Source organism: Cetorhinus maximus, chromosome 31 (genome assembly GCF_964194155.1).
Source record: "Cetorhinus maximus chromosome 31, sCetMax3.hap1.1, whole genome shotgun sequence".
Classification (NCBI taxonomy): domain Eukaryota; kingdom Metazoa; phylum Chordata; class Chondrichthyes; order Lamniformes; family Cetorhinidae; genus Cetorhinus; species Cetorhinus maximus.
Genome location: NC_135909.1, coordinates 8,236,268 through 8,253,695, shown reverse-complemented (window position 1 = coordinate 8,253,695; position 17,428 = coordinate 8,236,268). Strand labels below are relative to the sequence as shown.

The 17,428-nt window shown below is 46.3% G+C and overlaps 1 protein-coding gene across 1 annotated transcript in view; it reads left to right on the top strand.

Moving 5' to 3' along the window:
* The window catches only part of LOC144670407 (pyruvate carboxylase, mitochondrial-like), a 1,036,891-nt gene that overhangs the window by 202,187 nt on the left and 817,276 nt on the right, over positions 1-17,428 (top strand). The window lies entirely within an intron of this gene.

Sequence of the window (17,428 nt, the reverse complement as noted above, 5' to 3'; positions counted from 1 at the left end):
TGTTAAAATCATGCATTAAGGCTTTCTCTGACATGGTGAATCTAGAAGATTGATTATTGTCAATTAGAGCTCACAGTTTTGGAGTCCCAGCCATGATGGTAGTTAGTCTTGGCTGAGCTTGCATCTTCAAACTTACAATCTCAGGGAGCGGCACTGAAGAAGCCAGTGAAATGGATGTGTTCTTCATGCTGGTCTGCCCCTTCGTCAGGCAGCCGTTCTCTTCATGCCGGTTGCGACCTCCTCCACAGGCTACCCTCCCCCCCCATACAAAACCTCAATGTGGAGCCCATCTGGTTCACTAATGTCCTTTAGGGAAGGAAATCTGCCATCCCTACCTGGTCTGGCCTACATGTGACTTCAGACTCTTAAATGCCCTCTGGAATGGCCTAGCAAGCCATTCAGTTCTCAAGGGCAATTAGGGATGGGCAAAAAAATGCTGCCCCAGCCGGTAACGCCCACATCCCATGAACGAATAAAACAAAAGCTACCCAAAGTGCATTTGAGATCGGGATGCCTGAGTGGAGCCTACAATTCCATTCTGTACATGGCCCTTCTTATTGTTCTCTTCTGGTAACTCCGCATCCCTGGGTGAATCTCCCTATGTTGCCATTCACAAGATTGGAGATGGATTTTAATGAAAGCCCATTTAAAGTGTAAACAGAAACAGAGCATCAGTAGGAAGTCATGCAGCCTCTCGATCCTGTTCCACCAGTCAGTTGGATCCAAGCTGATCTGTACCTTAACTCTATCTACCTGCTTGAACTCCATACCTCTTAAACACTTGCCTAAAAAAATTCTATCAATTTTAATTTTGGAGTTTACAGTCGACAGCTTTTTGGGGAGAGGGTTCCAAATTTCCGCTACCTTTGATTGTGAAGAAGTGCCTCCTGGCATCATCTCTGAATAGCCTAGCTCTGATTTTAAGGCGATGCTTCCTTGTTCTGAGCCCTGCCACCAGAGGAAATAGCTTTTCTCTATCTCTTATTGAAACATAATCCTGAGGGGACTTGACAGGGTGGACGCTGAAAGGATGTTTCCCCTTGCGGGGGAGTCTAGAACTAGGGGACACAGTTTAAAAACAAGGGGTCTCCCATTTAAGGTGGCGATGACGTGAAATTGTTTCTCTCAGCGGGTCGTGAGTATGTGGAACTTTTCCCCAGAGAGCGGTGGAGGCAAGGCCAATGAATGTTTTTACGGCAGAGTTAGATAGATTCTTGACTAACAAGGGAGTCAAAGGTTATCGGGGGGTGGGTAAGCAGGAGAGTGGAGCTGAGGCCACAAGGGGCACAATCACAACAGCCAGGATGTTATCGAATGGCGGAGCAGGCTTGAGGGGCCGAATGGCCCACTCCTGCTCCTAATTTGCATGTTCGGATGTACCCTATCACATCCCCTCAGTTTCTTAAACAGTTCAATTGGATCACCCCTTAACATTCTCTATGTGGAGGACTACAAGCCTAACCTATGTATCCTGCCCTCACAGCTTCACTGTTTTAGCCCCAGTATAATTCCGGTGAAATGAAAACAGGGAATGCTGGAAATGCTAAGCAGGTCAGGCAGCATCCACGGAGAGAGAAACAGAGTTAATGGTTCAGGCCGATGACCTTTCATCAGAACTAGGAAAAGCTCGAAGTGCAATAGGTTTCAAGTAAGTGCAAGAGGGGAGGGTGGGGGAAAAAAAAAGAAAGGGAAGATCTGCAATAGGGCGGAATGCAGGAGAGATTAAATGATAAAGGGTTGGTGGTGTGGGACCAAAGGGAGCACTAAGAAAGAGAACAGGTAAAGAAGATGTGTCTGGAATGACAGAATGTTGCTGCCGTTCGAAAGCAAACACAAGAGTAAATCCGAGACTTTCCAGTGAATCTGTGCTGCACCCCTCCAAGGCCAGTGTATCCTTGTTGAGGGGTGGTGCCCTGGACCGAACACAACATTTTAAATGGGGATTTGATCAGAGTTTTATAGTCTGATAGAGCATTGGACCCTCAGTCTAAATAGCAGAAAGCAGAATTAGGAATTTGCTCCCTTTGCCGTGAAATGACGCTAAGTTGCTGATCTATCAATAATGTCAGGAGACTGACATTTAAGCTGTATGCTGAAAGAACGCTGGCGAACCTTGAAGCTAAGTTGATAGAAAATAGATGTTTTTTTGTTCCCGTGACTTTTGGATTGGGAATGGTTGGCATGAATTCCAATAGAAAAGCACCCTGTCATTAAGAGTTCACATTGAATATTCTACCTGTCAATCAGGTATTGGAGTTGAGGGTCTTAGTCGATGCACAGAGTAGAACTGAATATATTTTTGGAATGACTTGCTTTTCAATTTAACATTCCAATCTAATGTACTGTAGCAGAAGCGATCAACAGCCCAAGCGGAAACCAGGCATCAAAGACTTGCCTTTAAATGCTGTATTGAAAACTTCTTGAAGGCAAAACTGCAAAGCCTGAAATACAAATAAAAAATGTGGACATGCTGAATAGGATCTGTAAAGAGCAAAGCCGGGTTAACATTTCGGGTTGCAAATCCCTGTATCAAGCAAGGTGGAATATGACAAGGAAGAGGAGAATGGGGAGATCAACAGTTACAAGTCAAGACCCAAAAAATACTATCTCCAGTCTCAGCTAACAGCAACAAACCAGTTTTTCCAAAAGCTAGAAAAAGAAATAAAATTTAGTGGGTCATGTGGAAAGATCATCTTGGTGAAGAATGAAAAAACATTAAAATAACATCTGCTTCAGGGGAGATGGTGGTGTAGTGGTAATGTCACTTGGATGAGTACACCAGAGGCCAAGGTTAATGCCATGGGGACATGGGTTCAAATCCCACCATGGCAAAATCTGGAAGCTAAGTTAATGCGGCCATGAAACTATCATTGATTGTTGTAAAAACTCATCTGGTTCACTGATGCCCTTTCGGAAAGGAAATCTGCCATCCTTACTCGGTCTGGTCTACACTTTGACTCCAGACCCCCCCCCCCCCCACCCCCCCCACACCAACAATGTGGTTGACTCTTAACAGCTCTGTGAAAAGGCCCAGCAAGCCATTTAGTTCAAGGGCAATTAGGGATGGGCATTAAATGCTGGCCTTGCTAACGGTGCCAGAATTCCATGAAAGAATTTAAAAAAGAGGAAAGGTGACGAAAAGATTCACGTGGGCGAGGGACTTTATTTGTGTGTGAAGAATAGCAAAGTTGGGAATGCTCTCCTCAGCAGAGAAAAAGAGATTTGATTGACGGGTTCAAAATCAAGAAGGGTTTAGGCAGAGCTGATAAAGAGAAACTGTTTCCAACAGCCGAAGGGCCGATAGATGCACGGGTTCAGACTTAAGGTGATTGGCAAAAGAACCTGAGGAGAATCTTTTTTTACGCAATTGCTTTAAAAAATGGAGGAGGTGAATGAATGAATTTCGCATCTGCGACAGTTGCATGGGAAACTGACGGAGAGGAAATATCGCTGATGGGACAAATGAGCAAGGTTATCTGGAAGTGATGGGCCCCACTAGAAAGCAGGGAGCAGAGAAATCTTGTCAGAATCCTGGGAGTGGCACATATGGGAAATAGGGTGAATGCTGTCAAGGACTTAGTTGACCAGGGTGGAAGAGAAACCATGGCTGAGAGAGAAAGACAGTTCTGAAGTTGTAGACAAGGGGAGAGGGTGGCATAATGGTAATGTCACTGGTTTATTAATCCAGAGGCCTAGGCTAATGCCATGGGGACACTGATTCAAATCCCACCTTGACAGGTCTTGGACTTTAAATTCAATTAACTAATTTAATTACTAAAAATCTGGAATCGAAAATGGTGATCATGAAACTGCTGAATTGTTGCAAAATTCCATCTGGTTCACTCGGTCTGGCTTACATGCGAGTCCAGACCCACGACATTGTGGTTGACTCTTGACTGCCGAATGAAACAGCCTAGCAAGCCACTCAGCCCAAGGGTAGTTAGGATTGGGCAACACATTCTGGCCTTGCCAACGACGCCCACGCCTCATGAAAGACTAAAACAAAAAGGAGTCATCAGAAATGATTAAACAGGAATGGCAATGCTGGAAAAATAACTAATGGACAGGCAGGCTGGGAAGAAGGGTATTGCTGATGGGGCTTGCTATAGGTGCCCATGGAAAGCCACTGGCAGAGGTGGAGCAAGAAGTCCATGGAGAAGCCATGTATGTACCGTGTTGACAACGTAAATGAGGAATGGTAGAAATTGGAAGCATAGTCATTGAATCTCAGATCAGATCGAGAGAACAAGAAGTGCACAGTCATCAACAAAACCCTAAAATAAGTTTTATAGGGAATCAAAGCATGGTTTAGCACAGAAGGGGGCACTCATCGTGCCTGTGCCAGATCTTCGGTAGAGCTATCCAGTTAGTCCCACTTCCCAGCTTTTTCCCCATTGTAAATTGTTTGACCTTGAAATACTTATCCAGTTTCCTTTTGAAAGTTACTCTTGTGTCTGTATCCACCACACTAATCAGACAGTGCATTCCAAACCTGAACCAATTAAATTAAACAAACCTGACTTGCCTTTAACAAATCTGTGCTAACTTTCACTTGCTAATCTTACTTTTTCAAGTGCCAGCTAATTTTGTCCCAGATTTTGCCTCTGCAATTTCCACCTTCACTTCCCTCCTGCCTCCTGCTTTACTGTTCTCTTAGCTGCCTCCTCTCATGAAGTCTGATGCCAAGTACTCATTTAGTACCTCAGCCATGGTCTCTTCCTCCACTAAAATAACTTCCTAATCGCTCTTTGAATCAGATTTGGAGCACAATGTGTCTTGTAGGGTGTGTGTGCAGCCATACCTGGCAGCCAAGTTGGTGCAGAGGCACAGTTTCCCTGGAGGGAATGAGTGAAATTGAAACAACCCATCGACTCCAAACCTGACAGTGCAGTACATCGGAGGTTATGAATCCCGGCAGTTTAATATCCTGTTAGGTTATGTTATCGTGAGGTGGTGTGGAGTAGGAGCAAGGCCTCGAGCATTTGCCACTGGTGCACATATCCTGTTGGTCCTTAGAAGGTGCATGTCAAGATCCTATCAATCACATTGTTAAGGTTTGTTAATGCCAATTGCATTGTTCAGTTAAGGGAAACAGGTGATGGGTTTTTGAGCACATAGGGGATAGCTAGATCACTGGGTTGACTGGGAGGAGAGCTGTGAGACTGAGCAAGTCAACAAACTCTCAATAAAGAGCTCTGTGTCTTGGTTTCTGCTTCACTGACCGGCTTGCATCCTTTAACAGTGCGTGTGTGAGGAAGAGGAAAATGGAGTTCCTGCCCTTTGCACCTCCCAAATTGAAATAACCAAAATTCATCCATTCTTAAAATATTCATTGTGTTAATAATATTACAGCCCTCACTGAGTTACTTTAGAAGGGTGCACAGAGATTTATGAAAATTATAAATTGATTTATTCTTGTTCAGTTCCATTTGTGTCTCTAGAAATTCTCATTGTTTTAATAATTAGACCCATCGCATTTTGATGCATAGAAGCATCTACCTTCTTATTCTGCATTGATGCAGATTCAGAAGTGTCCAAAAAAACACAATGATGAGAGTTGACTGTAATTTAAAATTGCAAACAGTGCACTGTGTACTTACCTTGGTTCAGGTTTTTAAAATCCCAAGGATTAATGCCTTTAGCAAGCCGAAGAATATCCTTAGGCAACTCAACACACTCGGATCCATGGGTCATGGGGTCTCTTGTGCTGCACAGTGGAAGTATTATAGCCAAATTTGCTGACGATATAAAGATAGGTGGGAAGGCAAGTTCTGAGGAGGACACAAAGAGTTTACGAAAGTATATAAGCAGGTTAAGTAAATGGGCAAAAAAATTTAGCAGAGGGATATAATGTGGGAAAATGTGAGATTACCCACTTTGGTAGGAAGAATAGAAAAGCAGAATATTATTTAAATGATAGGGACTTCAAAATGCTGCGGTACAGAATGATCTGGGTGTCCTTATGCATGAATCACAATAAATTAGCATGCGGTTACCGCAAGTAATTAGGAAGGCAAATGAAATATTGGCTTTTAGCAAAGGGGATGGAGTGTAGAAGTAGGGAAGTCTTGTTACAGCTATACATTACAGCGTTAGTGAGCCCACACTGACAGTACTGTGTACAATTTCGGTTTTCTGATTTAAGGAAGGTTATATTTGCATTGGAGGCAGTTCAGAGAGGGTTCACGGGGTTGAATCCCGTGATGAAGAGGTTGTTTTATGAGGTAAGGTTGAGCAGGTTGGGTCTATATTCCATTGGAGCTTAGAAGAATGCGAGGTGATCTTATTAAAACGTAAGATTCTGAGGGGGATTGAAAGGGTGAATGTTGAGAAAATGTTTCCTCTCTTGGGGGAATCTAGAAATAGGGGGCACTCTTGAAAAATAGGGGGGCTTCCATTTAAGGAGGAGATGAGGCAGAATTTCTTCTCCCAGAGGGTGATCAATCTTTGGAATTCCCTTCACAAGCAAGCAGTTGGGCTGGGTCATTGACTATTTTCAAGACTGAGTTAGTCAGATTTTTGATCTACAAAGGAGTCGATGGTATTGGGGGCAGGCACGAAAATGGAGTTGAGGCCACAATAGGATCAGCCATGATCTTATTGAAAGGCGGCAGAATAGGCTCGATGGATTGAATGGCCTACTTCTGTTTCTCATGTCCTTAGAACAGGCATTTGGATGTTGGGAAATGAGGTGTTCTGTTCCTTGGCTTCATAATCTTGGCGGATCGAGGAACTTTTCATTCTGTGGTTAAATTGATGGGGCTTTGTTTGAGATATGTGAATGTCTGTCTCTCTTGTTTTCCCTTGTCTCTTTCTCTGTGTATCCCTCTGTGTCTCCGTTTGTCTGTCTGTCTCTCCTTTTCTGTTTCTCTGTCTCTCCATCTCCCCATCTGTCTTTCTGTCTTTCTCCCTCTCCGTCTTTCCTTCTCTCCATCTCTCTGATTCTCCATCTCTCCGTCACTCCCTCTCTCCCCCATTCCCTATTTCTCCATGTCTTTCTATCTTCTCTCTCTGTCTCTCCGTCTCTGTCTCTCTTGCTCTCTTTCTCTCCATCTCTCTGCCTCTCAGTGTCTTTCTCTGTCTCTGTCTCTCTTTCTTTCTCTCTCTCTTTCTCTCTGTTTCTGTCTCTGTGTCTGTCTGTCTCTGTATCTATCCATCTCTGTTTCTATCTTTCTCTGCCTCTCTGTGTCTCTCTTTCTTTCTCTCTCTCTCTCTCGCTCTCTCTCTCTCCTGCCCCCCACCGAGCTTGTGTTTTCCTTTCTCTGTCTATTGTTCCTTTCCCAGGTAGTTTCTTCCACTTCCTACTTTCTCATTTCTCTTCACTTTTCTATGTCTCCTGCTCTGTCTCTCCGTTCTCCCTTTTTTCCTTTTTCTCCTGCCTCTCTCTTTCTTTCCATTTCCACTTCTGTCTTGCTTTCTCTCTCATTCTCTCCTGTGCCTTTCCTTTCTTCTCCAGCTGGTAATTTTCCAGCTGATTTGATTCATTTGGTCCCCTGCCTCTTTCGATCTGAGTCAGAACTGTTTTATATTGAGCCAGTTGACAAGAAAATGTTACAGGGTTACTCTTACAGGAAATACAATAATTACAAGATTTGTCGAATACAAGTGTGATAGATTTACAGTGCCTGGAATTGTGATCTTATTAGGTGGTATTCTGGGATTTCACCAATATTTTGGGACCAAATTCTGGGATTCAGTTCAGTTTTCTATACAAACTGTAAAGCATTACCTTTTGTTGTTGTTATGTTTCTCCACCTATGTACTAAGTTTTAAATCCTTACCATTGTAAAATCCAAGCATGAACAGAAAGGTAATCGAGGTGGTGCAGCGTTAATGTGGATTTCAGCAATACTGAAGGACGGTTTCCCGGTAGGACAGAGAGGGGTTGCTGGAGGTTGGCAGCACTGGGAACAGGTTTACCTGCATAGGAAGGGTGTCCTGGGCTTTGGAAATGCCAGGAATGGGTTTTCCAGCATGGGAGGGTGTCCTGGGGCAGAATTTTCCCGTTGGCGTACAGGGGGCGGGCCCCACACGTAAAACGGCGCACGGTGATGTCGGGCGAGCATCCTGATGTCACCGCGCGCCATCACGATATTTCATTGGGTGGGCGCACGATGATATCCGTTGCGTGCCCGCCATTAATTAATTAATGGGCCACTTTGACTCACCAATCGACGCTGATTTTTCGGCGCCCGAGCAATCATCAGGTCGGCGCACGGACGCAACAGGCAGACAGGTAGGACACGTTTGTGTAAACCTCATCCACGGGCGGGATAAGAGAGCTCACTGGGATCGCGAGTGTGTTCTCTCAAGTATTGATTTTTCAAAGTTTTTGAAACTTGCCTGTGTGATCTGCAATACTTCAAAACGCATACCTGCTGCTTGGTCTGGACTCTTAACCCTCAGCTCAGCACTCTGCAGTGAGGAATCTTTTCCGGGCCTGCAGGTTTCTGGAAGCCTTCCCGTAGCCTGGGAATGGGAGCTGAACTCTCCACGGGAGGCACCTCCTCTGAGGAGGAAAGGAGGGCGAGAAGGGGGAGGGGGGCAGGAGTGCACATTCAGCCTCCAGGGGAGCCACCTTTGGGAGGACAGGCGCAGGCACAAGGGGTGCACTGCCAAGAGGTAGACCAAGGCGGAAGGGGCTGCAGATGACGCCACTATCCTGCTGCCAGGGTATACAGGCGGCGAAGCAGCTACCTCAATATGCCTGAGGTGCAGCGCCGAAGGAGGCTCCGACTGTCAAGGGAGACAGTCAGCTATGTCTGTCAGATGATTGGACCTGAGATCTCCGCGAACTGTGTGGGTGGACACCCCATGCCAGTGGCTCTGAAGATCACAGCTGTCCTCAACCTCTATGCCTCTGGCTCCTTCCAGGGGTCGGTGGGTGATCTTGGTTTCCCAATCAGCTGTCCACGCTTGTGTCAAGCAGGTTACAGACGCTCTGTTTAGGTGTGCATTGACCTTCATCCACTTCCGTTGGGACCAGGCAAGCCAGACACATCGAACCAGAGGCTTCGCAGCAATTGCTGGCTTCCCATGCGTTCAGGGTGCAATAGACTGCACACATGTGGCTATCAAAGCACTGTAGGTGATCCCAGTGCCTTCGTCAACAGGAAGGGCTTCCACTCCATGAACGTGCAGATAGTGTGTGATCACAGGATGCAGATTCTACAAGTCTGCGCAAGGTACCCCGCCCCGATGGCCTACCCTCTGGCCTGGCCTGTCCCGATGGCCTACCTTCTGGCCTGGCCTGTCCCGATGGCCTACCTTCTGGCCTGGCCTGTCCCGATGGCCTACCCTCCGGCCTGGCCTGTCCCAATGGCCTACCCTCCGGCCTGGCCTTCCGCGCTGGCCTACCCTCCGGCCTGGCCTTCCGCGCTGGCCTACCCTCCGGCCTGGCCTTCCGCGCTGGCCTACCCTCCGGCTTGGCCTTCCGCGCTGGCCTACCCTCCGGCTTGGCCTTCCGCGCTGGCCTCCCCTCCGGCTTGGCCTTCCGCGCTGGCCTACCCTCCGGCCTGGCCTTCCGCGCTGGCCTACCCTCCGGCCTGGCCTTCCGCGCTGGCCTACCCTCCGGCCTGGCCTTCCGCGATGGCCTACCCTCCGGCCTGGCCTTCCGCGATGGCTTGCCCTCTGGACTTGTATAACCTCTATTGCCCCTCTGCAGAGCCCTTCACCCAGCCATTGCGAGCAGCCTTTACAAGGCTGCCAGGCCTTCCTTTATACATGACGCCGGGTCGCCATTGGACCCGGCGGGCTGAGCGCGCCTACCATTGCCCGCCCACTCCCGCTATGCATGGGAGTCGTGAAGTACGCTGGGCGGGCCTTAATTGGCCATAATCTGTGTAAAATGGTGGCGCGGACCCAATCGCGAGTGGCGCCTGCTCCCGCTCCGCACCGCGCCCCCCCCCCCCCCCCCCCCCCCCCCCACCCCGGGCCATCTAGAAAATTCTGCCCCTGGAGTTTGCTAACACCCAGGGAGAGTCCTGAAATTGAACAGGGGTGGAGGGAGGGCAGGTCATGGTGTGTGGGAAGACTGGGTGAGTTGGTGGGGAGGGAGGAGGACCTGCTCCTGGGCCTGGCCAAGTTTGGCCTCAACATGTCCGGGCAGGGTGACCGAGGGGGGGGGGGTCGTCCGGCACGACAGTCTGCCCCTCTTCTGCGGCCACGTTCGCAGCCGGGTGTCCCCGGAGAGCGAGCACGTGGTGTCCACCGACACCATCGAGGCATTCCGTGCTCGGTGGGCGCCACGGGGATTGGGTTGTTTTATCACATCCCATTTCATCACGTTTTGGTTTAACGTTTGTCAGTTTCCTTTAACGTTTGACTTAGTTCGCAGTGTCCCTTTAAGGGGGCTGCACCTTGTTCTGTCCCTCATTTTTCCTAATTTAGTTTAATTGGTTTCATCCAAATAAAAAGCACTGGGCTTGCAGTTTGTCGTTTAACCCACGTTGAATGAAGACCTGGGATTAAGTTTGCCCTTGGTTCTGTTGCTAGAGTTGGCAGCACTTTGTGCAGGTGGCGTATTAGCAGGAGGGAGGGAGAATCCTGGACTTTGACAGCACTGGGTGGAAGGCATCTGAGATCTCACGGTGCTGAATCATAAGCCCGTAGGAAACATTCCCACGAACAGCTCATTAAGTGCCATTTGATTGAAAATAAATTAATACTGTTAAATTGGATAAATAATTACCTCGGCTGCATAATTAAATGCGCTGATATTAATAATACATGAGAGGCTGCAAATTCCATTCCCTGCAAATAAACACATCATGGCTATAATAAGCAAATTAGATAAATAAAGTCATAGACTACATGTTTTACAAATTACTTATCAAAGTGTTCAAAAAACAAAGTTCCGTCAGCATTGGAAAGTGGGCGGGGCAGAACCTAAGAAACAGCAAATCCTTTCGGAGCAGCGTTTTTTTCCCATCAAACGTTTTCCAGGTTCTACCTCTTCAGATATTGTTTACTCCACATTAAAATGCCTGGAGTGTTGTTTGGATTAAAACCTTTGATTGCTGGTTTTTTGCACGCAGCTCTCAGTGGGATTTACAGGCAGAAGACGCTGGCTTTTTCAGTATTGATTCAACTCAGCAAAAGAGAGATCTTTAAAGATATTTGGAGCCAAAATGAGGAGGGACAGCAGCCAACTGGGAGACATCAAAGCATTTGACCATAATCATCCCGCGGGGCGCAAACCAAGTCATTCAAACTCACCTCGCAGCAAGGCTTAAACCAACAAACGCTGTTACTAAAGCAAAATACTGTCGTTGCTGGAAATCGGAAATTCAACAGAAAATGCTGGGAAGACTCAGCAGGTCAGGCAGCACCTGTGCGGAGAGGAGCAAAATTTAAATTTAGGAGCGATGCCCTTTCAACAGAATTGGGTTAGCCCAGTGAAAGCACGTCGACCTGTCGTGTTGAATGCTATTACAGCCCAAGCAGAGTCACGTTCTCTCAATGAATAGTCATTGTTTGGATCTGCTATTGTACACAAGGCACAGGTGTTTTTTCGTCTCCCAGTGTTTTTCTCTCTCCCTCTGAAGGCAGCTCTCTCTCTCTCTCTCTGACGTAAGTCGCTGAATGATAAACTTTCAGCTCAAGAAGTCTCAAAGCCCTTTAATAGCCAGTGAAGGTACTGTAGTTATTCGCTTAACATCGCATTTGGGTTCTTTAACACTGCAACTTCAAATTAAACAACAGGAAGCGCATCAAATTTTCCCATTTCAACCTGTATAAAAGCTATAGTTGGGACCTTTCTCATCAGAGGAAACATTAAAACATTGTACCCTCTAAGTTGAAATATTTGCCTGGCTAAATTCCTATATTTGTAAATTAATTACTTAAAATAAAATTAATTTAAGGAAATAAAGTCTAGTTACCTCCTGCTGACTGGTCCTCAGACTCCCCGCCTTTCCCACTCAACCGTCCAGCTCACCCCCTCTCTCGCTCCACCATCCAGCTCACCGCCTCTCCCACTCCACCATCCAACTCACCGCCTCTCCCACTCCACCATCCAGATCACCGCCTCTCCCACTCCACCGTCCAGCTCACCGCCTCTCCCACTCCACCGTCCAGCTCACCGCCTCTCCCACTCCACCGTCCAGCTCACCGCCTCTCCCACTCCACCGTCCAGCTCACCGCCTCTCCCACTCAACCGTCCAGCTCACCGCCTCTCCCACTCCACCATCCAGCTCACCGCCTCTCCCACTCCACCGTCCAGCTCACCGCCTCTCCCACTCCACCGTCCAGCTCACCACCTCTCCCAATCCACCGTCCAGCTCACCGCCTCTCCCATTCCCCCATCCAGCTCACCGCCTCTCCCACTCCACCGTCCAGCTCGCCGCCTCTCCCACTCCACCATCCGGCTCACTGCCTCTCCCACTCCACCATCCAGCTCACCGCCTCTCCCACTCCACCGTCCAGCTCACCGCCTCTCCCACTCCACCATCCAGCTCGCCGCCTCTCCGATTTGACCATCCAGCTCACCGCCTCTCCCACTCCACTGTCCAGCTCGCCGCCTCTCCCATTTGACCATCCAGCTCACCGCCTCTCCCACTCGCCGATCCTCTGGTTCACTGCCTGTCCCGCTGACTGACTCTTGGGCTTGCCAAACCTCCGGCAACATTCCATTTGCCTTCCTAATCACTTGCTGTATCTGCATAATAACTTTTTGTGATTCCTGTACCAGGACACCCAGATCCCTCTGTACCTCCAAGTTCTGCAATCCCTGTCCATTTAAATCGTATACTGCTTTTCTATTCTTCCTGTCTAAGTGGACAAGTTCACATTAAACTGCAAGCACCAAATTTTTGCCAACTAAGTTGCCCTTGATCTATACCCCTTTACCTCCTCTTGACAGCTTACTTTCCTACCTATCTCGGAGTCATCAGCAAATTTAGCTACCATACACTTTGCCCTTTCATTCAAGTCATTGATATAGATTGTAAATAGTTGAGAACCCAGCACTGATCCCTGTGGCACTTCATTGGTTACAGCTTGCCAACCTGAAAATGACTCACTCATCCCTGCTCTCTGCTTCCTGTTAGCTAACCAATCCTTTATCCATGCTAATATGTTACCCCTATACCACGCGCTCTTATATAGTAATCTTTGATGTGGCACCTTATCAAATGCCTTTTGGAAATCCAAGTGCAGCATCTCTACAGGTTCCCCTTTATCCATCTTGTTTGTTACTTCCTCAAAGAACTCTAAAAAAAAATTAGTTGAACAGGATTTTCCTTTCACAAAACCATGTCGACTCTGCCTGATCCCATTATGATTTTCTAAATATCCTGTTATAACTTCCTTAATACTGAATCCTAGCAATTTTCCTGTGATTGATGTTAGACTAACTGGCCTATATTTTCCTGCTTTTTGTCTTCCTCCTTCCCTGATTAAAGGCATTACTTAGCTATTTTCCAATTCGCTGAGACCCTTCCAGAGTCAAAGGAATTTTGGAAGATTATAACCAATGCGTACACTATTTTTGCAACCACTTCTTTTGAGACTCTGGGATGCAGGCCATCTGGTCCTGGGGACTTGTCAGCCCTTAGGTCCATAGTTTCCTCCACACCTTTTCCCTGGCGATGGTGATTCCTTAAAGTTCTTCCCACCCTTTCAGCTCTTGATTTTCAAGTATCTTTGAGAAGTTCTCTAAGTCTTCTACACTGAAGCGAAACACAAAATACCTGTTTGATGTCTCCACTATTTCCTTGTTTTCGATTTTCAATTCCACAGATTCACTGCCTAAAGAACCAACACTAGCTTTATTTGTGGTTTTCCTATTTAAATACTTGTAGAAACACTTACCATCTGTTCTGTATTACTAACTAGCTTTCCCTCATATTCTACTTTCAACCTCTTTTGTTTTTTAGTCATTCTTTGCTGGCTCTTAAAATCTGACTAATTTTCTGACCTACCAGTAATCTTTGCAGATTTGTGGTGTTTCTTTCAATTTGATACTACCCTTATTTAGCCATGGATGACGCACCCTTCTCAAAGAGTCTTTCTTTCCAACTGGCATAAATCTTTGCTGAGAGTTATTAAATATCTCCTCAAAAGTCTGCCACTGTATCTCTATTGTCTTACCTTTTAACCTAATTTCCCAGCGCACTTTAGCTAGCTTTGCCTTCATACCTTTATAATTATCTTAATTCAAGTTTAAAACACTAGTCTTAGACCCACACTTCTCCCCTTCAAACTGGAAATAAATTCCTATCATGTTATGCTCAATGTTACCTAGAGGTAACATGAGGTTATTGATTAACCCTGTCTCATTGCTCATTATCAGGACCAGAATAGCCTGCTCCCTGTTTGGTTCTAGAATGTATTGCTTTAAGAAATTGTCCTGAATATATGCTATGAACTCATTTTCCAGGCAACCTTTGTCAATAAAGTCAACCATGATTATTGTGGTACATTTCTTAACATGCCCCATTTATTTCTTCCTGTATACTCTGTCCTACAGTGTAACTACAGTTAGGGGACCTGTAACCTACTCCACAAGTGACCTCTTACTTCTCCTATTTCTTTTCTCTACCCAGATTGATTCTACATCTTGCTCTTTTGAGCTAAGATCATCTCTCACTACTGTACTAATGTCATCCTTAACCATTAGAGCTACCCCAACAACCTTTTCCCAGCTTCCTATCTTTTTGAGATGTCAAGAGCCCTTCAATATTCAGTCCCAACCTTGGCCACCCTGCAACCATGTCTCCGTCATGGCTATCAGGTCATACATATTTAATTCTACCTGTGCTAAAAATTCTTCCATTTCATGGTGAATGCTACTTAGGTTCAGATACAGAGCTTTTAATTCTGGCTTTTTACTATTTTTGCAATCCATGGCCCAATCTGTTGATGGACTCTTAAGTTTGTACTCTCTGAACCTTCCTGCGACACACTGGTTATCATTACCCAAATCGCTACTCTGCTCTATTACCTCGTTTGTCCCTTTAAGTTACCACATCTCCTTTCACATGATCCCGTCCCCTCCATATATTGTTTAAAGCTCTTTCTGCCGCCCTAGTTATACGACTCATCAGAACACTGGTCCTAGTACAGTTCAGATGAAGCCTGTCCCAACAGTACAGCTTTCACTTTGCCCAGTACTGGCGCCCCATGAATCGAAGACTATTTCTCCCACACCAGTCCTTTTTTTAATTCATTCATGGGATATGGGCTTCACTGGCTATGTCAGCATTTATTGCACATCCCTAATTGCCCTTGAGAAGGTGATGGTGAGCTGCCTTCCTGAACCACTGTAGTCCATGTGGTGTAGGTACACCCACAATGCTGTTAGGGAGGGAGTTCCAGGATTTTGACCCAGCGACAGTGAAGGAACGGCGATATATTTCCAAGTCAGGATGGGGAGTAACTAAGAGGGGAACTTCCAGGCGGTGGTGTACTCGTGCACCTGCTGCCCTTGTCCTTCTGGACGGTAGCGGCTGTGGATTTGGAAGGTGCTGTCGAAGGAACATTGCTGAGTTCTTGCAGTGCATCTTGTAAATGGTGCACACTGCTGCCATTGTGTATCGATGGTGGAGGGAGTGAACGTTTGTGGATGGGGTGCCCATCAAATGGGCTGCTCTGTCCTGGATGGTGTCCAACTTCTTGAGTGTTGTTGAAGCTGTACTCATCCAGGCAAGTGGAGAGTATTCCATCACACTCCTGACCTGTGTCTTGTAGATGGTAGACAGGCTTTGGGGAGTCAGGAGGTGAGTTACTCACCGCTGGATTCTTAGCCTCTGACCTGCTCTTTTAACTACAGTATTTATACGGCTTTGAGCCATGCATTCATCTCTCCAATCTCATTTACTGTACACCAGTTTTCTCATAACTCAGCTAATAATCCAGAGATTATTACCTTGGAGGTTCTGCTTTTTAATTTAGCCCCTAGCTGTTCCTTATCCCTAAGCACAACCTCTTTCTTAGTGCTATTCTATGTTGTTGGTATCCATGTGGAACATGACAACTGGATCCTCCCTCTCCCAATGCAAGTTCCTCTCCAGTCCCAAGCAGATGTTCCGAACCCTGGCACTGGCCAGGTAACACAGCCTCTGGACTCTCACTGTTGGGTACAGAGAACTGTGCCTATTCCATTGACTCTATTTCCCTCTAATATCACACCATCCCTATTAACTTGAATGGCTTCCTGTACTAAGATTCCATAATCAGTTAGCTCATCCACATTGCACCCCCTGCTCTCATCGATACAAACTGCAAGTATCTTGAACCTGTTGACAATTGCAAGGGCTGAGGGTCCTCCATTTTTACTTCCTCGCCCCCTCACCCGCCTCACTTGTAGTCACACCCTCCTGTCCCTGACCACTGGTCAGGCCAGAACACCCTGGCTCCAGCTCATTGACTCTGCCCGAAGTTGCCTGAGCTGCAGACACTGCATTCACCGTTGCCTTGGATGACACTGATGTCCAGGAGCATCTACATATTGCAGCCGCAATACATCACCTGCCCTGCCATCTTTATTTTGTGTTAATTAATTTATTTTGTCTTCATTGATTTTAATTAATAAAACCCACTACTCCTTAAGCTCTACTATTGCTAGTAGACCTTACTACTATTAAAACCTTAAAATTACTAAAAAGTTACGTGACTTTTTAAAGATAGACGAGAAAAATACTCACCAAACTGATCATATTGATACATCTAAGATCCTGAGGGGTCTTGATAGGGAAGATGCTGAGAGGATGTTTCTTCTCTTGGGTATATCTAGTGCTAAGGGAGCGCAGTTTGAAAATCAAGTGTTCTCTGTTTAAGATGGAGGTGAGGAGGAATTCCTTTGCTTATGGCGTTGTTAATTTTTGGAATTCTCTTCCCCAGCGAGTCGTGGAGGCTGGTCATTGAATATGGTCGAGGGTTGGGGGTGGTGCAGGAGGTGGTGGAGGGGGGCAGGCAGGAAAGTGGAGTTAAGGCCACAATCAGACCAGCCATGGTCATATTGAATGGCAGAGCAGGCTCGAGGGGCTGAATGACCCATTCCTCCTACTTCTTATGACTATATGCAGTCTTTTGTTACCCTCCTCACTCTTCATTAAATTTCCCAATTTCATGTCATCTACAAACTAGCCAGAAGTAATTTTGTGAAGATGAAGGATGTGTTAACAACAAGAAAACTCAATTTGAAACAAGAACTCCTAAGGTGCTAGGTTCTATCCACTTTTCCGTATGACTCAGAAACCTGGACAATAAATGAATATCTGTGGAAGGAAATCGAAGCCTTTGAAATGCAGATGCTAAGACGCATGTTAAAAATTCCACATACAGACCATAAGGCAAGTGAGGAGGTGCTTGACATTGAAAGAGCAAAAGGAACTCTCAAAAATGACATCCAAAAAAGAAAATGTCAGTATTTCGGCCATTTGATCAGAGGTGAAAAGCTACGGAGATCTTTCTGAGAGGGCAAAGT